The sequence below is a fragment of the Pseudophryne corroboree genome, chromosome 9 (assembly GCF_028390025.1).
Source record: "Pseudophryne corroboree isolate aPseCor3 chromosome 9, aPseCor3.hap2, whole genome shotgun sequence".
Lineage (NCBI taxonomy): Eukaryota > Metazoa > Chordata > Amphibia > Anura > Myobatrachidae > Pseudophryne > Pseudophryne corroboree.
Window position 1 is genome coordinate 309,757,484 of NC_086452.1, and position 24,681 is coordinate 309,782,164.

The window sequence follows — 24,681 nt, forward strand, 5'->3', positions numbered from 1 at the left end:
TGATATTTGGATGATAAGCTTAGGCCTTGCTCACGTCTATCCACTGTTAGAATAATAGCATTGGTAAAAGCACAATGTATCATAAGTGCATAGTTAATCTGTCTACACTTTCTTGCATATATACTCATTTTCTTAGAATATGAGTGTGAACAGTGCCGTAACAGTGTCACGTCTAGGGTGCAGGGTCGCCTACACCATTAACAGGACCAACATTACCCGGAGCATCCTCAGGATGCTCCAAGAGGCTATGCAGGCTGCAATGTGCATGTCTGGAGTATCCAAAGAATGCTCTGGATGGCACTGCAGCATCGATACTGGCTGCAGGATAAGGTTCCAGGCATCCTGCCTGTCAGATACAGGACCGTGGGGCAGCGACACCCCTAGTTACGGCCCAGAGCGTGTACTAGTCCTGAAGTCTTAAAATAAAAAGATGTACAGATGTAAGATGTGGTATTAATAAACAATATAATTTAATATACAATTAAAATAATGAGCCTAGCTCTCTCATTAGTTTCTATGGCTACAGGTTTACCGAATACACAGGTGAGTCCCAAAAATGGACAGGTTGACAGATGGTATAGGTGAATTCAACTGCAAAGGATTAAATCAGGTACAATCTATAAGTTATTTTTGTTTTGTTGTTTGTTGCTGTGAGGTAACCTTCCTGAGAAATGGCTCTAATTCCTTCTTAATGTTTTTTGCTGATTGTTTAGTGCCAGAGTCAGCGCAAAGAGAACAGAACTCCAGGAAGGAGAGTGTGAGGCATAAATGCTTCCAGTGTCAAATCTTGCAATTTCTTTTTAAGGTGGCATCAAGCTTGGTCCTCATACCATGGGTAACATGAGCATAGCAAATACTGTGATTTCTATGAGCCTGTAGCATTGGCCCCAGTGACCTGTCACATACAAAGCGTACAGTGCATAGCATATCACTTGTCACATAATGCCATGACTAGCCTCTCTCAAGGCAATATGTAGCTCCGTGCAGAAGTGGCATTTGTATGCATCATAGCAGCACTAGCCATCCAGGCTAATGAACAATGCGATCTTCCAGAGGTTCCAACTTGCAGTGATTATTGAACTAATGACAGCTAGGACTTCTGCTTTTTTCCCCACATTTTTTAAAGTGGTCTACTGGGCTGGTCGGTAGGGTAAGAAAGTATGAATAGATGTAATGCCAGTACATGTCATGCGGCATGCCATCATTTTGTTACCATAATTCTTCTTTAGTTTGCATAATCCATAGGACAGGCACACTATAGCGTTCCATTTCTTGTGAACCGTCGGCCTTAGCAAAGTCTGGCTACCTCGTACTCAGAAGTCAGTACTGATACCGTACCTCTGCTTTAAGTGTTACAAATATTGGAAGCACAATCCTAGCCAGTGTACAACTCCACTACTCTGCCGAAGGATATGTTTGTGCAATGGCTACATATGGCGGTTGAGATGTGCTTAACTATCATAAGAAAAATGGGTTATGTAAACCAGTATTTAGCACGGTTTTGTTTGCTGAGAATTTGCCGTATTCTCCACAGCATGTTGTGTGCACAGTTGGGTATAAACGCTGCAAGATTTCCATAATGCTCAGAAAAGGAAGGTTTTCTCTTCTTGGCAGAATGCCCAAATTCATCAATATTCACAAGCTATCCTGGGCCCGGAGTGGATATCGACTCAGCATGTCGGGTGCAGAAGTCTCTCTATCACTCTAAGGAGGGCCTTTGCATTTTTATGTAGATCACATAATTTCCTCGCCTTGAACCCCCCCCCCCCCCCCCAAAAAAAAAGAAAGAAATAGAAGTCACAGTCTGATGTACACTATTGCCTCATTTGCACTACAAAGCCACGCTAGAAAACATTCACAGTATATCTCCGTTCTGCAAGTTTATTGTTACAGTATATTATTTTACTTTAACAACACAATGACTTTTGCTATTTATCCGGATTATGGTTTTGTGACAGGTTGAACTGACAAACCTTGCAGACTCCAGACAAGTGTATATCTCCTGTGCGAGGCTAGAATGTTGCTTTTGGCCATTCTGAAAATGGTTCAAAGGATAAAAATGTTGTCATTATGATATGTTTTTGTTCTGATGTAATGCTCATATAGTTGCCATCATGGAGAAAACCACAGTCACATTGTCATGTCACATATTTATATATGAATAGTCTTTAGTTTCTTTCTGCACTATTATAAGGAAAACACACTTACATTTTTACCTTCCAGCATCCGATGAGTCCATACCTGTCCTGGGGGGAGATTGATCAAATCTTGGAGACAAATAAAGTGGAAGGAGATAATGTACCAACCAATCAGCTTCTAACTATAATTTTTCAAACACAGCCTGTAAAGTAACAGGAGCTGATTGGTTGGTACTTTATCTATCTCCAAGCTTTGATCTCTTAAAACCCTGTCCTTACCGGTTAATTATGAGAACCTTTAAGTCCTGCCAGTTAGTACATTGGTTATGAACAGGGGCGTCAGAATGTTTTTAGGTTGGGGGGGGAGATGCAAGATATCATCTTGGCACCTCTAGCATCTGGCCACCTTAGACGGATCGCTAATTCTGTATTACTTGTAAACAGAGGTAAAATGGGTAATTGTACAAATGTAGAAGCTGGTGTGGAGGGCAGATATAAGAGGAGTGAATGGAAACAGACATACAAACATACAAAGGGGGAGAAAGAACAGACACACAATGCAGAGATGCACAATGGCAGGGAGGCAAAGAGAGAGACTGGAAGACAGAGATGTACATACAAAATAAGAGACAAATGCACAAATATGGGGAAAGGAAGGAACAGACATACGCAAAATGGAAACAGATGGAGAGAAAATGGCACTGGCAGAGGGCAGTGAGGTACACTGACATAGGGGAAGGGTAGAGGAGCAGGCATAAAGAGTGGGATGGCGAAAATGGAAGGAAAGAAAAACTGGCGCAGACAGGGCAAGGACAGAGAGGCTGGCATTGATAGGGCTGGAGTAGAGAAGTTTCCACCGGCAGAGCAAGTGCTAGAGCAGAGAGACTGGCGCAGTCGGTAACAGGCCGAAAGGCTAGTACAGAAAAGAAAAGAGCAAAATAGCTGGCGTAGGCTTAAGAAGAACAGATAAGGATTAGCATAAACACTGCAGCCAGAGGGGGGAAATGAGACATACACACTGGTGACTGGGGGTGAGGGAATGGAGACATGCACACTGTGGCCAGGGGGGAAATATACACTGGTGGCAAGGGGGCTGGAGACATACACACCAGTGAGTGAGGGTTACATGGAGATATACACACTGTGGCCAGAGGGGGGATGTGGAGACATACACACTGGTAACTGGGGGAACATATACACTGGTGACAGGGGAGCACACACCGGTGATCTGTGTGTGTGTGTGTGTGTGTGTGTGTGTGTGTGTGTGTGGGGGGGGGGGGGGGGGGTTTACATATGGAGACATACACACTGGGGCCTGGGAGGACATATACACTGGTGACTGGGCGGGGGGCTGGAAACATACACACTGGGGCTTGGGGGGACATATACACTGATGATTTGTCAGGGGGCTGGAGACATACATACTGGGGCCTGGGGGGACATATACACTGGTGACTGGGTGTGGGTCTGGAAACATACACACTGGGGCCTGGAGGGACATATACACTGGTGATTGGACAGGGGGCTGGAGACATACATACTGGGGCCTGGGGGTGTCATATACACTGGTGACAGTGGGGTCTGAAGACATACTCACTGGGGCTTGGGGGGATATATACACTGGTGATTTGTCAGGGGGCTGGAGACATACATACTGGGGCCTGGGGGCACATATACACTGGTGACTGGGCGGGGGGCTGGAAACATACACACTGGGGCCTGGAGGGACATATACACTGGTGATTGGGCAGGTGGCTGGAGACGTACATACTGGGGCCTGGGGATGACATATACACTGGTAACAGGGGGATCTGAAGACATGCAGACTGGTGACTAGGGGGGCTTTAGATATTCACACGGAGGGACGGGGAGACATATGCACTGGTGACTGGGCAAGACAGACAAACCTACAGTGTGAAGTAAAGGGAGTGGTCAGGGGCAGAAGTGACCAGACAGGAACTGAGCACAGAGGGGAGGAGGAGCACAGGTCAGCCAGGTTTAATCAGAGTCTTTCCAGCATGGATAGCTGTGGGGTCCAACTCTTTAATATAGAGAAGCCTCTTCATTGTCCTGCCATCTTGGGGGTGGGGCTAAAGGTCATGGGCAAAATACATTACTGTGCTGGCACCCCCATCAGTACTGGTGGCCCTGCCTACTTGAAGGCAGCAATGTGTCAGCCAGCTTCCTACAGTGATTCCGGCCAGCCCCCACACCCTGTGCCTACCCATCTGGCAGCCGTACAGTGGCCCTGCTGAGTTTCGACTGAGGCTCCTTTGCTAAGCCGGCGTAATGGTCGGGGCGGCTCTGAGCGTGGCAGCTGTATTTTACCTGACCGCCTTCCACTCCTCTAGTTTTGGCGCCTGTCTCATGTTTGGGAAGAGCGAGCTGCCCCCCTTTACAAATTCTGTTGTGCTCCGTATACAGACCACACACAGAGCTGCATATAAAATCACTTACTACAGTCTCCTGGTGCGTCCTATCCACATTGTTTTGTCTTACTGTCCTTTTTCTTGTTAGCCCCTATTATTTTGTTAATATTAAATGGACTCTGCATCTACGGGGTCACTTCAGGCAGCCCTGCTACATCTTGTCGATTGGAGACTGCAGGACAGGGCCACAAACACAAGACAGGCTGTGTGGTCACATGGAGGTGTGACTGTACAAGCTGTCCGTTATCTTTCAGAGACATATCATATCACCGTGGCAATGGAGGCCAAGAATCCTAGCCAAGATGGCCCCTCCTTCCCCTGTGAGGCCTGGCACTGCAGACATTACAGTATGTTTCATTACTTTTGTTTTCAGGTGCTGTCCCATTGTAATGACATTTGGGCACCTGTTAGTAATAGTTGTAAATGACAGAGCAGCAATGTGATTTTTACAGAGGTGAGTGAGGATGCCCAGGAGGCAGGTCATGGGTTCTCCAAGTCCTACCAATACAGTATTAGTTCTCCAAGTCCTACCCATACAGTATCGCATGTGATTGACGCATCTATGGAAACCAATTGAAACTTTTGTATGGATGACTTTCTATACTGGTAACACACCTAGTTATAGGCCCATATTCATTTATCTGTGATGTGGGCCACAATGTTTGGCTTCGAGTATCAAGATAAAATAAGGAAACTTGGTGAAGTTGCTGATTGCGAAGTACCACTGTTTTGACAGCACAGTCACCGAGAAAAGCATTGGTACCCTGTAGTGTTTCATAACACACAACATGGATCCAACAGTTACATCCAACAGGACACCCTTCATTTGCATGACAGGGTGAAAAGATAACAAACAGTTTAACTTCCTCCAAGTGAGGAAATATGATAAAAGTGAGGGAGGGTCACGTGACAACAGAGAGCACAAAGCAATCTGCCTGCTCCCTGACCATTCGTGTCATTGTGTAATCTGGAATGTTGACAGCTACAGTATTTACAGCGTTTCCACCTTAATTATTCAGGTGATAATAAAATCATCAATTATTATCAAAACATATGAAAAAAAACCTGAAAAAGTAAATGGTTCTTTAGTGGAGGATTATTGCAATATTTTCCCTATTTAAACATTAAGCTTTTCCCATCTTTATAGTTATGGCCCAACCCACCTATTAAAGAATCTATTAAAAATTAGTATATCAGATGGGCCTTGTATTATACATTATGCACAGTAAGGATATTCAGGTTTCGGTCATGTGACCGGCGCTCAGGATCCTGGTGGTCCCCATGCCAACGTCCGTTGCATGGCGAGGGCAGCGAACCTGCAAGGGGTTTGTTGTGCCCCAGACACCCATCTCCCCCCCCCCCCCCCCCCCCCGCATTCTGCTGCCAGAATCCTGGGGTTGGTATGCTGACCACTGGGATCCCGGCAGCCGGCAACGGTTGCCCAACCCAGATGTTCCTAGGGGTGATTGAAGGTTGGACAATTCTCTACACAATTCTGTTGTCTCCCAGTAAAGTAAATTCTTCAGTGGAGCTGAGAAAAGTCATTTAACTTGAATGAAACTGATGTGTGTAAATATGGTGAAATGTCAGGAGAGGGTCAGTAGATGCGTGCTCAATGTCAGGGCTTGTCTGTGCAGTGTGAAATGTCTGTAGCTTGTGACTGGCTGGGGTTCTCATACACCAAATATGCGTCTACATGTCCCAATTAAGCTACTCTGCCCTGGCTCTGCTGGTTTATTGATTCACTCATTTTAACTAACACCTTACCTGTGTCATAAGAACAATCTGAGTAGCTCATGCAATTGCTGTAGGTCATTAGGAATAGAGGGGCCCCCGAGGCATAGGGGGCCTTGTGAGGTTTATTAATTTTCTTATTACCAGAAAATAAACTCTGTGATATGAGAAAGTGAATGGAATTGGAATTAATATATTTACCCGGAGGGGTAGAGAAAAAAGAAAGACACAAAAATCTTGCAATCTCATTTTTATTCTGCAGCAAACTTTCCAGGCAGAAAGTTTTTACATCACAGCCATGTCTTGTACAACATACACACAGACTTTATCTAAAAGTAAATAGTATTTAGCTACTATAGGGCAGTAAAACAATATCAAAACAAACAAGTAAAAATATAAGACATGGAGAATGATTGACTATGACATGTATAATCCATAGAGAGAAGTAAAAGAAAGAAACGCTTATCAGTAAAATGGGATTCAATACCAGGCACAAGGGCCCTCATTCCGAGTTGTTCGCTCTGTAATTTTCTTCGCATCGCAGCGATTTTCTGCTAACCGCGCATGCGCAATGTTCGCACTGCGACTGCGCCAAGTAAATTTGCTAAGAAGTTTGGTATTTTACTCACGGCATTACAAGGTTTTTTCTTCGTTCTGGTGATCGTAGTGTGATTGACAGGAAGTGGGTGTTTCTGGGCGGAAACTGGACGTTTTATGGGTGTGTGTGAAAAAACGCTGCCGTTTCTGGGAAAAACGCGGGAGTGGCTGGAGAAACGGGGGAGTGTCTGGGCGAACGCTGGGTGTGTTTGTGACGTCAAACCAGGAACGAAACTGACTGAACTGATCGCAGTGGCAGAGTAAGTCTCGAGCTACTCAGAAACTGCAAAGAAATTTCTATTCGCAATTTAGAGAATCTTTCGTTCGCAATTTTGCTAAGCTAAGATTCACTCCCAGTAGGCGGCGGCTTAGCGTGTGCACTGCTGCTAAAAGCAGCTTGCGAGCGAACAACTCGGAATGAGGGCCAATATTCCCCATGTACAATAAGTAACTAATAATGACATTCTCAGACTGAGACAATTTAACCATATATGCAGATTAACCACTTAACTGACAAAAAATGTTTTAAAAAACCACTCAGAAATTGACAAGATTTTTTTTTTAATATTTATTAAAAATAAAATAAAAATAAAAAGGATTCTTTCAATCATCGGAGCATTAGTAGGCAGCATTGGAACATCAGGAACATCGAAAACATTGTGACCTTCGCAACTTTCATTTTAACAGCCGGAACAGCCACCAGGTATGTGGGGGGCAGGGGAGCTTGGCAAGGGGCGGGGTCTGTGTTAATTTAGACTTCACCATCGGCTGCTATTGACTGCAGCTGCCATGTGGGGAGGGTACAGGGAGGAGAGCTGCTTCAGCGGGAAATTTCCCGAAGAGGTCAGATAAAGGACTTGCTGGTGTGGTCGCATCTGATGCAACTATGCTAGGCATGTGGTTAAATAGTAATAATATGTTAAATCAGGTCATATCTTTTTCCAACACTTGACCAAACAACGGGCCTGATTCAGATGTACTTGGAGTAGCTATTTCGAAGTTGCAGGGATAGCACAAATATGGTAATGCAGCAGGAGGAAGCATCACACCTCTTGCATGCATTACTGATTCAAGCTGCGTCCTAGGATGCAGTATCGGATCATTTCCAAAACCATTGGTCGGGGATCACGCAAGCCGACCTACCAAGAGGCCAAGAAATCTACATCTTCTGACTGAGATCCTGGCCTTGTCCCTGCCCCGCAACTGTGGTGACATGCCTCCATTTGGAGAAACGCAGGCTGTCGCCGCCCCCTCTCTTCCGCCAAATGGCATCAGACTGTCAATCACTGATGGTCTGATTACGTAGCACGACAGACGTCGCAAACCCATTCTGCACATGCGCAGTACGGCAAAGTTCCAAACATCAGCAGTTTGCCGCATGCGCCGCATTAACAACCTAACATGAATCAGGCCCAATGTGTGAAATGTGTTTCAAGGCTTTGATGTCATAGAACAATATAAATGCAATTATATCACATTGCTAAAAAGGCATATGAAATAACATGTCGTATAGTTTGAGCAGATCTCATAAGATAGTTATTATACTACCCAAGAGTACAATGTAATCGTTATAAGCTGCAAATGACAAAAAAGTGACTAGTAATTAGCATATTCACATGTACTGTGTGATCAGGTGAGCAGTTTTATTACATTTTTTAAACAAACTAGTTTTATTCCAGTTTCTCACTCATCGCTATGGCCCCTCCCTTTCCTACATTAGGCGCAGAGGTTACAACAAAGTGGAGAGTAGAGAAATGTGGCAGAAGGAAGATAGCAATGGTGATTCCCCACTGTTGCCTACGTGCATTATATTGCTCTCAGTCTGACCTTCCTACTAGTAAGTGTGTGATAAGCAGAACTGCAAAGGCCTGTAATCATAAAACTATATATTACAGCTCTGACTATACTTATTATGAGTCAGATAGAATATGATTTATAGCATATTTAGAGCTATAATAGCAATTTTATTAGTATCATGAGACAATGCACGGAATTTTAAGTACTAGTTTCCATGTTAGTGACAGTGTACGCTGTTTTTGGCAATGCTGAATGTCCACATTTTATTTATATAGCTGTCATTAATATTTATTATGCAACAAAAATGCTTGCTGTGCTGAATATCTGGCGTACATGTATGCCCAATGTATGTGAGTTCTGAGTAAAGAGGGTTTTTCCCAAGTACAGTTTTTCCTGTGTCCCCGTGATACCACACATTACGCCCTTTTCATGGGTAGGGAGTTGTGGGTAAAATACGAAGGTTAGGAAAAGAAATGTAATAATAATAAAGAACTATTACCTAGAGTGCTCCTTATTTTATTCCTCAAAACCCATCCTTTTTTCATTGCCTAATGTCACTCTTCTGAGGCTGTTCTATTGATTTCTATTGATTTACAGCTGCACCAGATGCTAAACATCATGGTGTGGCTTTTGCATTCACCACAATCATCTTGAATCATATCAGTCATGTTAGTATTGACCTGTCCGTTTAGGGCAGCAAATTTAAGAATTTATTAACATGCGACAACAACGCAGATGTTCTGTCACTGCATATTGTCACTGTTGCTGCAATATACAAGTAAAATATCACCAGAGCAACTAAGGGACAGATTAATTTACCTGGGACTGGGTTATGTGCCCAGGCAGAGGCTGCACTTAGCATAGATTTCTGTTGGCACCTCCCTGAGGTGCAAATAGAAATCTGCAGTAGATGGCGGCTTCTGTCCTTACCATAGGTGCCCCAAGCGTAGCACAGGGTTCCAACTCCGGACTTACCTCCTCCGCCGCATTATAGTCTGCTCCCCCTTCCCCCATCCAGGACATAGGTAGTCCGTTACTCGGCAGAGGGGGGTAGTCCGGAGCGGCACCCCCGCGTCTGCGCACGCCTGTGCTTATAACCCATACCTTTGGGCACTTAACCCAGAATCTATGGGTTAACATGCGCTAGCCACGGGATTACCATGTGAGGACATGGTCTTCTAATCAGTGGTGTCATCTAGGAGGATGCATGCTGTACCAAGTGACACCATCCGAGAGGATGACACCAAAGTAGCAGAGCTGCTCTGCTATTTTGGTGTCAAACCCCTCAGAAGATGTCACTGAGCAGCGGTGATGAATGATGTATGAATGATCCTGTAGAGGTTGGGGGCTGCCCAGTAGCTCCCAGAGCGCTGGACAAGCCACAAGCATGATGAAAATAGGGGTGTGACACATAGTCATGACTCAAAACATCACACATTAGGAGGCATGGCTTTGCGGGCAATGAGGTTACGCTCTTTTCGCACACTTCTGAGGCATGCAAAAAAAAAAAAAACAACAGGAGCCCAATCTCCGGCCAAAGAACCCATTTTTTGCTGGATATATGGCTTTTCTTACAGTAGTATAATAAGTTGGGCCCCCAGTAATACCCCTTTCACACTACACAAATAACCTGGTATCGACCCGGCATAGGATCAGTGTACGGTGTGAAAGGGCCATGGTTGAATTCCCGGGTGGCCTGACCCGATAATTCAACCCAGGAATAAAGCAGTGTTATTCCCGGGTTGAATACCGGGTCAGTAGCAGCGTGAACGGGTTCGCCCGGGACCCGTTCACTACAGAGGGAGAGGCAGCGCGGAGATGAGTTTTTGGTGGTCTAGATTTTAGGTCTACTTCCAGTGCATTTATCATAAAGTAATTTTCTGGCCATAACTAGCATATGGGATGGGTGTGCTACGATATACCAGCGCTTGGGATCCCGGCGCCGGGATCCCAAACGCCAGAATGCCGGTGGCGGGGCAAGCGCAAAAGAGCCCCTTGCGGGCACGGTGGCGCGCTACACACGCCGCGCTATGCACGCCGCGCTATTTATTCTCCCTCCAGGGGTGTCGTGAACACCCCAAGAGGGAGAATAGTTGTCGGGATCCCGCAGTTGGGATCCCGACGTCTTTATGCAGAGCGCCGGGATCCCGACAGCCAGGATATCGAGTGCCTTCCATATGGGATATCTCTAGTCCCTGATTTCTTCAATTTGATTAGCAACTAATTCAGACAGTCTAAACTTTTAGATCTTCCAGCTCCTTGTTACTTGTAGATTTGGACGCATTTTCTATAAAAAAAAAAAACTGAGCCATAAAATGCATCAAGAAAAAAAACGCAATTATATATACAATATACATCAAATGCAATTACATGAGCTGTATACATCAAATGGGTATACGTTCAGGATCCCAGCTGTCGGGATCCCGGCAGCTGAAATAGCGACGCCGGAATCCCGACAAATGATATGAAATGCCAAGATATGCCATCGCACATAAACTAAGTTTACCATGTATATGTTCCTGTCCACTGTACAACTTCGTTTATGTGACTTTAACTTTTAATTCTAACACTGTCAAGCCTCTATGGTTTTGTTACTGGTGTAAACCAAGTGCATATGCAATTGTTTCTCCTGCCGCATATGCTACTATTGCAGAGGTGGCATATCATTTGGCTGCAGTAGGGGGGGTGGGGGGGGTGGCTCTGGGAGGAAGGGGGGTTAAGGTTGGACTGCAGAAGGGGTGGGTTGAAATATATATATAGTTATATACAGTTTGCTGAAACAATATTACTAGGCCTACGTTCAGGATAAGAATAAACTTTTTATTTGTGTACAATCACTCTACAATGTTATTTTCTTCACTTTCACAGGCCCCATCATCTGTGACCTGTTACCTGAGTATACTAATTAGTTGTACAGAATCACCCTTCTACATACTGATGCATCAGACACCTTTTCACACATACTGTAATAGACAATGCACAACAATTAGGGTGCTAATATCAAGGTTAATCAGAAGACATGTTTCTATAGAAAGGACGCAAGCAAAATAAGGACAGCGATATCAGTATATAGTACACTGAAGTCTACTACATCTGTATGCATCAGGCATTTCCTTTATTTCCAGATTAGCAAATGTATCCTTCAGTATTATCTTAGTCTTTGAATAATCAGTTTTGCTCTTGAAAATGCGAAATATTGTGTTCTGTAAGTGTCTCCGATTGCAGGAGAACTGAGTGTGTTTAGGATTTTGTCTCTGCAGCAGCCTATTTTATCTTCTCCTGTGGGTCATGATTTGGAACTGCAGAGTCTGTACCTGCTCTGGGTGTAAATGTAACCATCCTGCAGAAAAACAAGTAGTGAGGGAGGTGGGGTTTGGGGGGAGCTGAGCCTTCTGACTTTGCTCTCCAACTCCATCAATCTAATACCTCTGCTGCTTACCTCCATTTATGTGTTAAAAGGGAAGGTCGGCATTAGATGATAATATGATAAGTGTTGGTTAGGGGAGGTCAGATTCTGATGATATCCAGATGTAGACAGAGCAGATAAGAGCATAGAAGCTTGTCATGGAGTCTCAGAGTAGGTATGGTCTGGTGCGCTCTGCTAATGTACTGTGAACGCAGATTGAAATCAGTGAGGGACCCCTGCCATTTACTGGTCATTAACGCTAAACAAAGAGAGAGGAATCATGGACTTGTTCCATAGTCAGAAAATGCCTTGTAAAGGTGTACTGCCAAATGACGGTGCTCTGTGAAAAGGTTCAGCTGACATCAGATACTAATACCATGTTCACACTGTCAAATGGCGGGTTGCACCCGGGACTCGTGCACGAGACCTTCCCAGGTGCAACCCGCTTGAGACCCCGTTCAGACTGGCGGCCCCGACACGGCATATTGCCGTGTCGATGACGTCACCGGGTCACATGCGGGGGCGGCGCTTGGAGATCAGATGATCTACAAGCACCGCCTGCTCCAATAGTGTTGAAGTGTCCCGGATCGCATCGACCCGGGAACACTTAACACCGTTCACACTTGCACCTGACCCGGTATTGACCCGGGAATAACCCTTCTTTATTCCCGGGTTGAAATACCGGGTCAGACGACCCGGGAATTTGTCAGGACCCCCGTTCACACTGCACATAAACCCGGATTACTGCGCGTTCACGTACAATAACCCGGATTTCTCTGACGTCCTAGTGGATGCTGGGGACTCCGTCAGGACCATGGGGGATATAGCGGCTCCGCAGGAGACAGGGCACAATAATAAAAGCTTTAGGATCAGGTGGTGTGCACTGGCTCCTCCCCCTATGACCCTCCTCCAAGCCTCAGTTAGATTTTTGTGCCCGACGAGAAGGGTGCAATCTAGGTGGCTCTCCTGAGCTGCTTAGAATAAAAGTTTAAGTTAGGTTTTTTATTTTCAGTGAGTCCTGCTGGCAACAGGCTCACTGCTACGAGGGACTTAGGGGAGAGAAGAAAACTCACCTGCGTGCAGGATGGATTTGCTTCTTAGGCTACTGGACACCATTAGCTCCAGAGGGAGTCGGAACACAGGTCTCACCCTGGGGTTCGTCCCGGAGCCGTGCCGCCGACCCCCCTTGCAGATGCCGAAGTTGAAGAGGTCCAGAAACAGGCGGCAGAAGACTTTCAGTCTTCATAAGGTAGCGCACAGCACTGCAGCTGTGCGCCATTGTTGTCAGCACACTTCACCAACAGTCACCAACTGTCACTGAGGGTGCAGGGCGCTGGGGGGGGCGCCCTGGGCAGCAATGTATAATACCTTTTTATGGCTAAAATACATCACATATAGCCCTTGAGGCTATATGGATGTATTTAACCCCTGCCAGATCTCGCAAACTCCGGGAGAAGAGCCCGCCGAAAAGGGGGCGGGGCCTATTCTCCTCAGCACACGGCGCCATTTTCCTGCTCAGCTCTGCTGTGAGGAAGGCTCCCAGGCTCTCCCCTGCACTGCACTACAGAAACAGGGTTAAAACAGAGAGGGGGGGCACTTATTTGGCGATATGATTACATATATAAAAATGCTATAAGGGAAAACACTTGTATAAGGGGTTGTCCCTGTATAATTATAGCGTTTTTGGTGTGTGCTGGCAAACTCTCCCTCTGTCTCCCCAAAGGGCTAGTGGGGTCCTGTCCTCTGTCAGAGCATTCCCTGTGTGTGCTGTGTGTCGGTACGTGTGTGTCGACATGTAGGAGGACGATGTTGGTGAGGAGGCGGAGCAAATTGCCTGTATTGGTGATGTCACTCTCTAGGGAGTCGACACTGGAATGGATGGCTTATTTAGGAATTACGTGATAATGTCAACACGCTGTAAGGTCGGTTGACGACATGAGACGGCCGGCAAACAAATTAGTACCTGTCCAGGCGTCTCAGACACCGTCAGGGGCTTGTAAAAACGCCCATTTACCTCAGTCGGTCGACACAGACACGGACACTGACTCCAGTGTCGACGGTGAAGAAACAAACGTATTTTCCTTTAGGGCCACACGTTTCATGTTAAGGGCAATGAAGGAGGTGTTACATATTTCTGATACTACAAGTACCACAAATAAGGGTATTATGTAGGGTGTGAATAAACTACTTGTAGTTTTTCCTGAATCAGATAAATTAAATGAAGTGTGTGATGATACGTGGGTTTCCTCCGATAGAAAATTATTGGCGGTATACCCTTTCCCGCCAGAAGTTAGGGCGAGTTGGGAAACACACCTTAGGGTGAATAAGGCGCTCACACGCTTATAAAAACAAGTGGCGTTACCGTCTCCAGATACGGCAGCCCTCAAGGAGCCAGCTGATAGGAAGCTGAAAAATATCCTAAAAGTATATACGCATATACTGGTGTTATACTACGACCAGCAATCGCCTCAGCCTGGATGTGCAGCGCTGAGGGGGCTTGGTCGGATTTCCTGACTGAAAATATTGATACCCTTGACAGGGACAAGATTTTATTGACTATAGAGCATTTTAAGGATGCATTTCTATATATGCGAGATGCGCAGAGGGATATTTGCATTCTGGCATCAAGAGTAAATGTGATGTCCATATCTGCCAGACGACAGTGGTCAGGTGATGCAGATTCCAGACGGCACATGGAAGTATTGCTGTATAAAGGGGCGGTCCATCGGACCTGGTGGCCATGGCAGCAGCTGAAAAATCCACCTTTTGTTACCCCAAGTCACATCTCAGCAGAAAAGGACACAGTCTTTTCAGTCTCAGTCCTTTCGTCCCCATAAGGGCAGGCGGGCAAAAGGGCCAGTCATATCTGCCCAGGGGTAGAGGAAAGGGAAGAAGACTGCAGCAGGCAGCCCATTACCAGGAACAGAAGCCCTCCACAGCTTCTGCCAAGTCCGCAGCATGACGCTGGGGCCGTACAAGCGGACTCAGGTGCGGTAGGGGGTCATCTCAAGAGTTTCAGCACGCAGTGGGCTCACTCACAAGTGGACTCCTGGATCCTACACGTAGTATCCCAGGTGTACATTGGAAATTCGAGACGTCTCCCCCTCACAAGTTCCTGAAGTCTGCTTTACCAACGTCTCCCTCCGACAGGGAGGCAGTATTGGGAACAATTCACAGGCTGTATTCCCAGCAGGTGATAATCAAAGTACCCCTTCTACAACAAGGGAAGGGGTATTATTCCACACTATATTGTGGTACTGAAGCCAGACGGCTAGGTGAGATCTGAAATATTTGAACACTTACATACAAGCGTTCAAATCAAGATGGAGTCACTCAGAGCAGTGATAGCGAACCAGGAAGAAGGGGACGATATGGTGTCACTGGATATCAGGGACGCTTACCTACATGTCCAAATTTGCCCTTCTCACCAAGGGTACCTCAGGTTCGTGGTACAGAACTGTCACTATCAGTTCAGACGCTGCCGTTTGGATTGTCCACGGCACCCCGGGTCTTTACCAAGGTAATGGCCGAAATGATGATTCTTCTTAAAAGAAATATGGACGCTTTCCTGATAAGGGCAAGGTCCAGAGAACAGTTGGAGGTCGGAGTAGCACTTAAGTAGTTCTACGACAGCACGAGTGGATTCTAAATATTCCAAAATCGCAGTTTTTTCCGACGACACGTCTACTGTTCCTAGGGATGATTCTGGACACAGTCCAGAAAAGGATGTTTTCTCCCGGAGAAGAAAGCCAGGGAGTTATCCGAGCTAGTCAGGAACCTCCTAAAACCAGGAAAAGTATCAGTGCATCATTGCACAAGGATCCTGTGAAAAATGGTGGTTTCTTACAAAGCGATCCCATTCGGTAGATTTCACGCAAGAACCTTTACGTGGGATCTGCTGGAAAAATGGTCCGGATCGCATCTTCAGATGCATCAGCGGATAACCCTGTCTCCAAGGACAAGGGTGTTTCTTCTGCGGTGGCTGCAGAGTGCTCATCTATGAAAGGGCCGCAGATTCGGCATTCAGGACTGGGTCCTGGTGACCACGGATGCCAGCCTGAGTGGCTGGGGAGCAGTCACACAAGGAAAAAATTTCCAGAGAGTGTGATCGAGTCTGGAGACTTCTCTCCACATAAATATACTGGAGCTAAGGGCAATTTACAATGCTCTAAGCTTAGCAAGACCTCTGCTTCAAGGTCAGCCGGTATTGATCCAGTGGGACAACATCACGGCAGTCGCCCACGTAAACAGACAGGGCGGCACAAGAAGCAGGAGGGAAATGGCAGAAACTGCAAGGATTCTTCGCTGGGCGAAAAATCATGTGATAACACTCTCAGCAGTGTTCATTCCGGGAGTGGAAAACTGGGAAGCAGACTTCCTCAGCAGGCATGACCTCCACCCGGGAGAGTGGGGACTTCATCGGGAAGTCTTCCACATGATTGTAAACCGTTGTGAAAAACCAAAGGTGGACATGATGGCGTCCCGCCTGAACAAAAAACTAGATATTGCGCCAGGTCAAGGGACCCTCAGGCAATAGCGGTGGACGCTCTGGTAACACTGTGGATGTACCAGTCAGAGTATGTGTTCCCTCCTATGCCTCTCATACAAAAAGTACTGAGAATCATAAGAGGGAGATGAGTAAGAATGATACTCGTGGTTCCGGATTGGCCAAGAAGGACTTGGTACCCGAAACTTCAAGAGATGTTCACGGAAGACCCGTGGCCTCTACCTTTAAGAAAGGACCTGCTCCAGCAGGGGCCTTGTCTGTTCCAAGACTTACCGCGGCCGCGTTTGACGGCATGGCGGTTGAACGCCGGATCCTGAAAGGGCATTCCAGATGAAGTCATCCCTACCCTGGTCGAAGACAGGAAGGATGTAACCGCAAAACATTTTCACCGCATTTGGCGAAGATATGTTGCGTGGTGTGAGGCCAAGAAGGCCCCTACAGAGGAATTCCAACTGGGTCGTTTCCTACATTTCCTGAAAACAGGACTGTCTATGGGCCTAAAATTAGGGTCCATTAAGGTTCAAATTTCGGCCCTGTCGAATTTCTTCCAGAAAGAACTGGCTTTAGTGCCTGACGTTCAGATGTTTGTAAAAGGGGTACTGCATATACAGCCTCCTTTTGTGCCCCAGTGGCACCTTGGGATCTCAATGTTGTTTTGAGTTTCCTAAAGTCACATTGGTTTGAACCACTCACCACTGTGGACTTAAAATATCTCACATGGAAGGTGACGATGCTATTAGCCCTGGCTTCAGCCAGGCGTGTGTCAGAATTGGCGGCTTTATCATATATAAAGCCCTTACTTAATTTTTCATTCTGACAGGGCAGAATTGAGGACTCGTCCTCAATTTCTCCTTAAGGTGTTTTCTGTTTTTCACATGAACCAACCTATTGTGGTACCTGCGGGTACTAGGGACTTGGAGGACTCCAAGTTACTTGACGTTGTCAGGGCCCTGAAAAATATGTTTCCAGGAAGGCTGGAGTCAGAAAATCTGACTCGCTGTTTAGCCTGTATGCACCCAACAAGATGGGTGCTCCTGCTTCTAAGCAGACGATTGCTCGCTGGATTTGTAATACAATTCAGTTTACACATTCTGTGGCAGGCCTGCCACAGCCAAAATCGGTAAAAGCCCTTTCCAAAAGGAAGGGGGCTCATCTTGGGCGACTGCCCGAGGGGTCTCGGCTTTACAACTTTGCCGAGCAGTTACTTGGTCAGGGGAAAACACGTTTGCTAAATTCTACAAATTTGATACCCTGGCTGAGGAGGACATGGAGTTCTCTCATTCGGTGCTGCAGGGTCATCCGCACTCTCCCGCCCGTTTGGGAGCTTTGGTATAATCCCCATGGTCCTGACGGAGTCCCCAGCATCCACTAGGACGTCAGAGAAAATAAGATTTTACTTACCGATAAATCTATTTCTCGTAGTCCGTAGTGGATGCTGGGCGCCCATCCCAAGTGCGGATTGTCTGCAATACTTGTACATAGTTATTGTTACAAAAATCGGGTTATTCTTGTTGTGAGCCATCTTTTCAGAGGCTCCTTCGTTGTTATCATACTGTTAACTGGGTTCAGATCACAGGTTGTACGGTGTGATTGGTGTGGCTGGTATGAGTCTTACCCGGGATTCAATATCCTTCCTTATTATGCACGCTCGTCCGGGCACAGTATCCTAACTGAGGCTTGGAGGAGGGTCATAGGGGGAGGAGCCAGTGCACACCACCTGATCCTAAAGCTTTTATTATTGTGCCCTGTCTCCTGCGGAGCCGCTATATCCCCCATGGTCCTGACGGAGTCCCCAGCATCCACTACGGACTACGAGAAATAGATTTATCGGTAAGTAAAATCTTATTTTTTCAAGGCAGTGTGAACGTGGTATAAAAGTTATTTTTGCAGCACTTTTATCAGTTCAACTAACTTCTACTGTATAATCTAAAGTAATCGTGGTATAAGCATACAATGCGGCTGATTAGTTTTGTTTAACATTTTCACTGCTTGGTGGATTGTAGGCCTCTTAACACCTGATAGGTTACCCTAGTATGTATTAGTTAATGTGCAGAAGACACAATGATTATTATTTTAAGATGACCATCTGGGAGATCTCGGTTGACATCTATGTAGAAGGGTACGAATAGCATCAACAAAACTTACCCTCCCCCGGGTGCTCATTACCATGATTTATGGCAGAACGGCACAGAGCAGAAATGGCCCCTGGACTTAAGGAGTGGCTGGGACGCTGTTCTACTCTGTCGGAGCGCCTCAAAATTCCCACACATTCTGGGAGAGTATGCATGTATGACTACATGTTTTTTTCAAAGTAACATAGTCTTCATATAAGGCTGTTTTAGAAGGGCGCCAAACGCTGCATGATTTTTAAAGGGCAAAATGTGCTCTGCCCCTTTACCGGCGCCCTGCTAAAACAGCCTGCCATGCCGTCGCTGCGTGAATAGATGTGGTATCTCTTCACATTAAAAGGGAGGGCTTCGGAGAAGCCCATTAATGACACTGTATTTTGTCCATGTCTGTATTTTGACCTTGTCGGGATTTTGACCGTCGGTCAATTGCTGTCGGAATTTTGACCGTCGGGATTTTGATTGTAGGTATTTCATACCGATCCCTTAGTTGAAGGTATTTCATACTGATCCCTTAGTTGCATAGGAAGAGGAATCAGTAACATGAAAAAAACTGCTACTGTAGGTATTTCATACCGATCCCTTAGTTGCATAGGAAGAGGAATCAGTAGCAGGAAAAAACTAAGCAATAATACCACTGTATAGGTCATTGGTACGGCCTCATCTGGAATACTGAGTACAGTTCTGGAGGATATATCTTCAGAAGGATATAAACACATTAGAGAGCGTACAAAGGGGGTCATTCCGACCCGTTCGCACGCAGTGGTTCTTCGCTGCGGTGCGACCGGGTCGGAACTGTGCATGCGCGGCGGCCGCAATGCGCACGCGTGTCGTTGCCCGGCGATAGTGGTCGCCGGGCAGCGATGCCGCCAGTGCAGAAAGGGATCGCAGCAGTGATCACATGAAGACTGACAGGCGGAAGGCATTCCGGGGCGTCTACTCACCATTTGCCAGGCATAGAGATCCAAACGCAGGCGTACCCAGGCGTTTGGAGGGCGGATGTCTGACGTCAATCCCGGGACCTTCGTTGCTGGATCCGTCGCACAGGGTAAGTAGGTCTGACCCTGGTCTTGTTTTGCACTAAACTTTTTTAGCATAGCAGGGCTGCACAAGCGATCGCAGCCCTGCTATGCTAAAATACACTCCCCCATAGGCGGCGTCAAGTTGAACGCACGAGCAGCAAAAAGTTTTTGTTTTTTTTTGTTTTGTTTTTTCCACTTGAAGCCCGAGGTGCGGTGCTTCATCACCCAGTGTCTGTGACCAAACGTGCTGGGGGCATAGGTTCTTGGACCCTCTCCCAAAGGAGAAGGGCCCCGTTACTCCTCTAACCCTCAGAGCCAAAAGGCCTACTGAGGGAACAAAGGGACTGTGGGTCCCCCTTTGCCGAAGCGCAGGGGAACCCTCGGGTGTCCCCAGGGTTGGCCGAAGCGTCCCCCTGGGGACCGATAACTGCGTCTGGTCCTCCCCCCGTGGAGAGGACCTCAGCAACGTAGAGGAGAGGGCGGCCCATAAGGGTCTCACCTAAACCCCAAACGAAAACGTGAACGTGACACACTACGAAAAACAAAAATAAGTGCTAAATGCTGTGCAAGTGCAGGTGCAAGTGCAAAACATAATGTGGGCATAAATAAATAAATAAGCCCCAGTCAGAAGGCCGGGGGGGGGGTAAAAAATTATCCTTGCCCTAGCCAAAAGGCCAGGGCAAAGGATGTGGTGCACCAGAAGTTGGGGAGGTGAGCGGTGCAAAGTGCCTTACTGTGCACGTGGTGGGAGCCGTTCACCAGTGCGGGTTCAGGCACCCCTGGCATCCAGAACACCAGGGGCACGTTTCACCTCGAGCTTCTAAGCAGCTTCCAGCCTCTCAGCCAGACCAAGCTTCGTACTGCTCTATGCCAGGGTCAACCCCCAGTACAAGAGTAGGTACTAGACCAGGCTGTTCCTAAACAACGTAAGGGTTCCATCAGCCCATACGAAGATAGGAATACTCAGCCCAGTTTTTCTCCACTCTCGACCAGGGGCCCGCCACACCCCGGCACGATACTCCACAGGGTGTTTCTCCATTCCACATCTAGGAACCTCTCACGCTCCTAGTGTAAGAACAGGTACTCCACCCTGTGTTTCTCTACCGCGGATACTACACCAGGCCGTTCCCTTATACATCGTAGGGGGACAATTACCCCCACGACGCAGGGATAGGCGGCCCGGTGATTCTCCACTGATAAGAACAGATACTACACTTGATCTTAGCCAAAAGGCCGAGAAGCCACCAAACTCTCACTCTCTGTCATAAGTCTTATTATTCCTCCACTTGATTTTCTCCTTTCATTTATATACAGGTTGAGTATCCCTTATCCAAAATGCTTGGGACCAGAGGTATTTTGGATATGGGATTTTTCCGTATTTTGGAATAATTAGATACCATAATGAGATATCATGGTGATGGGACCTAAATCTAAGCACAGAATGCATTTATGTTACATATACACCTTATACACATAGCCCGAAGGTGATTAGAGCAAATATTTTTTATTATTTTGTGCATTTAACAAAGCGTGTCTACATTCACACAGTTCATGTATGTTTCATATACACCTTATATACACTGCCTGAAGGTCATTTATTACAATATTATTAATAACCTTGTGTATTAAACAAAGATTGTGTACATTGAGGCATCAGTAAAAAAAAAATTCACTATCTCACTCTCACTCAAAAAAGTCCGTATTTTGGAATATTCCGTATTTCGGAATATTTGGATATGGGATACTCAACCTGTACTTGAAAAAAAAAATTGCCCCCTTTATCAACTGATTGTGTCATTTTCTCCTCAGCTTCTGCCTTTGCACACCTGATCACCTCTAGTTTTTATTATCACAGGAATTCTGCCCACACCAGCAGCTAATTTAAATGATGTCTAAGACATTTGAGACGTAGAAATAATGTGACATAGTTTTAAGGTCCAATTCAATTAGCTTGTCTGTGTAAGTGCCTCTGGCATTACTATTGGGAGCAGTGCTGCCCTATCAATATCACAAATGAGGGCATGCAAAAAGTTGCTACATGCGATCAACTCAGAATGAGGGTCAAAGAAGAGCTACAAGAATGGTGCATGGCCTACATTACAAAACATACCCAGAAAGACTAAGGGGGGAATTCAAATGTTTGAAATGTAGGTTGGGTGTCTGTTTTTTTCCTGTCTCTTAAATAGGAAAAAACAGACACCCAACTGACTGGAGAAGGCATAAGGAAGTGATAAACCATTGATAAGTGCAAGGTGATAAACGCACCAGCCAATCAGCTGCAATATGTAAATTAACAGAAGCTGATTGGCTGGTGCATTTGTCACTGGTTTATCACTTCCTTATGCCGTCTTCAGGCTTAATACATCTGCCCCTATGGATCAAATAGGGTTGAGGTTACCTCCAAGTTTATAAAAAGGGGCATACTAGTTGGGCCAAGTGTCCTTATCTGCTGTCAAATTATTTCAATGTAACAAAATTGTTCACAAAATATATGCCTTATTCTTTATTTGGCCAGACAATTTAGCATGTTTCAATTGTAGAATTTGGCCTAAAGGCTACCTAATGCAATACTAACCTCTCCTCACCTCACAGCAAAATTAATTGACCTTTGTTCAGGGCTAGCTCCAGGCACGTTCCAATAGAGCGGCCGAAAAGGGCGCCACACTTAATGGGCACCACTAGCTCTCGCCTCCATATTGGAGCCTGTCCTGGAGCCAGGTCCCTGCTGCAGCGTCCGTCCCACGGCCCGCCTCTAACTGCATCGCACAGCCCTCATGTAAGTGGCGCTGGCCCGTGAGCCAATCAGGGCTCGTGGACCGGCAGCTAAGGCTCCTGAATGGCTGCTGGACCGCGAGCTTTGATTGCCTCGCAGACCGGCGCCTAATTGGAGCTAGATGCCACCGCCAGAGACTGAGGGGCAGGAGAGGCACATGCTGCGCTCTCCTCAAGAAAAGTCAGCAGCAGCGCGGTGAACAGCACTTTGGGGGGGGGGGGGGGGGCACTGTGGGGACATATGTATCTGGCACCGGGGGCATATCTGGCACTGTGGGGACGTGTGTATCTGGCACTGGGGGCATATCTGGCACTGTGGGGACATGTGTATCTGGCACTGGGGGCATATATGTATCTTGCACTGTGGGGACATGTGTATCTGGCACTGGGGGCATATATGTATCTGGCACTGTGGGGACATGTGTATCTGGCACTGGGGGCATATATGTATCTGGCACTGTGGGGACATGTCTATCTAGCACTGGGGGCATATATGTATCTGGCACTGGGGGGACATGTGTATCTGGCAGTGGGGGCATATCTGGCACTGTGAGGACATGTCTATCTGGCACTGGGGGCATATCTGGCACTGTGGGGACATGTGTATCTGACACTGTGGGGGCATATATGTATCTGGCACTGTGGGGCATATATGTATCTGGCATTGTGGGGACATGTGTATCTGGCACTGGGGGCATATGTATCTGGCACTGTGGGGCATATATGTATCTGGCTCTGTGGGGACGTGTATCTGGCACTGCTGGGGGGCATATCATATCTATTTGGCATTGCTGGGGAGCATATCATGTGTATCTGGCACTGCTGGGGGGCATATCATGTCTACCTGGCACTGCACTACTGGTGTCATTATGTGTATCTGGCACTATACTGGAGACATTATGTGTAAGGAACACTACTGTGGCTGTTATGTGTAAGGCTGCTAATTGTGTGTGTAGAGGGGGTGTGAAAATATATTTATTTATAGTTTGATAATATAAAGTTGTGAGGCCACGCCCACTTTCCCTGGAGCGCCCGTCTTCGGCGCGCGCATGTGGGGGGTCACTTCGAAATTTTCTCGCTCAGGGTGCTAGTAAGCCTGGAGCTGGCCCTGCCTTTGTCTTCCCAGCCTTCTTTATAGAGTATACATTTAAAATGTGAATTTACAAATGGAACTCAAAATTGTATTTTGCTGCAATTTCACTCATCTGTGCACATTAATGTGTTTATCTAGCACTAATGCACTGAAAGCAACCTTGATGATGTCACAGTACATAGGCGAGTTCAGTCACCAACAATACTCATTAATATTCATACCTTAGTAGAAGGTGGCATACTGTACTTGTAAAAGGTGACTAAACACAATAGTATACAGCATACGTGTCCTCCTACACCTTTGCTCTAGGTGTGCAAAATTACACCTTTGCTCTAGGTGTGCAAAATTTAGACGTGGCAAGCCTCTTTATTTTTCTTAAAATTTGCCTCTTATTTGCACTGTGAAAACAAGAAGCAACAAAACTACATTGCTAACATACAGTGACCAATGGAGCTTGCTATAATTGTACATATGTGTGCGATTAAGTCGCAAATCTGTGTAAAAGCAGCCATTACTCTTGTCGCATTCCATTATGCTTAATATGCTTTGTACATACTGTATGTTATACTAATTTCTTTGCCACAAAACTTGCAACCTAGCGACCCTGGTATATTGTTAGTGGCTTTTCATGTGGCAACGATGTGACAACCACGCAATATTTAGGGGAAAGTATGCTGTGCTACCAGTGGCTAATTGTCTAAGTTAGAGGGGGTCCTTTAAGATACTAGAAAATAGTAGAATGCAGGATATATTTTCAATGCATAGTCACGCACATGGTAAAACATCTTGCATTAGTAGGTTCATGGACTAAAGAGCCATCTTAAGTAATACGGGGGTGGGGGGACTCTCTCTCTCTGACAGGTCTGCAATAAATATGTCCTCATACATTCTTGCCTCAGGCACGCCAGGCAAACTGTCTCAGTGCACCAGGTGCATTGCAACTTGGCTTCTGCTGAGCATCTTTATCGATCGAATATTCTTCTTAAGGTGCGTGCACACTATGCAATATTGTAAGCGATATCGCTCATTTTCACCCTTCTGAATGACATTGTTTAAAATA

The 24,681-nt window shown here is 46.2% G+C and overlaps 1 protein-coding gene and 1 pseudogene across 1 annotated transcript in view; one reads left to right on the forward strand and one right to left on the reverse strand.

Moving 5' to 3' along the window:
• The window catches only part of GRIN2B (glutamate ionotropic receptor NMDA type subunit 2B), a 1,069,942-nt gene that overhangs the window by 234,930 nt on the left and 810,331 nt on the right, over positions 1 to 24,681 (forward strand). The gene's annotated exons all lie outside the window — the stretch shown is intronic.
• Positions 20,898 to 21,001, reverse strand: LOC134959275 (U2 spliceosomal RNA; annotated as a pseudogene).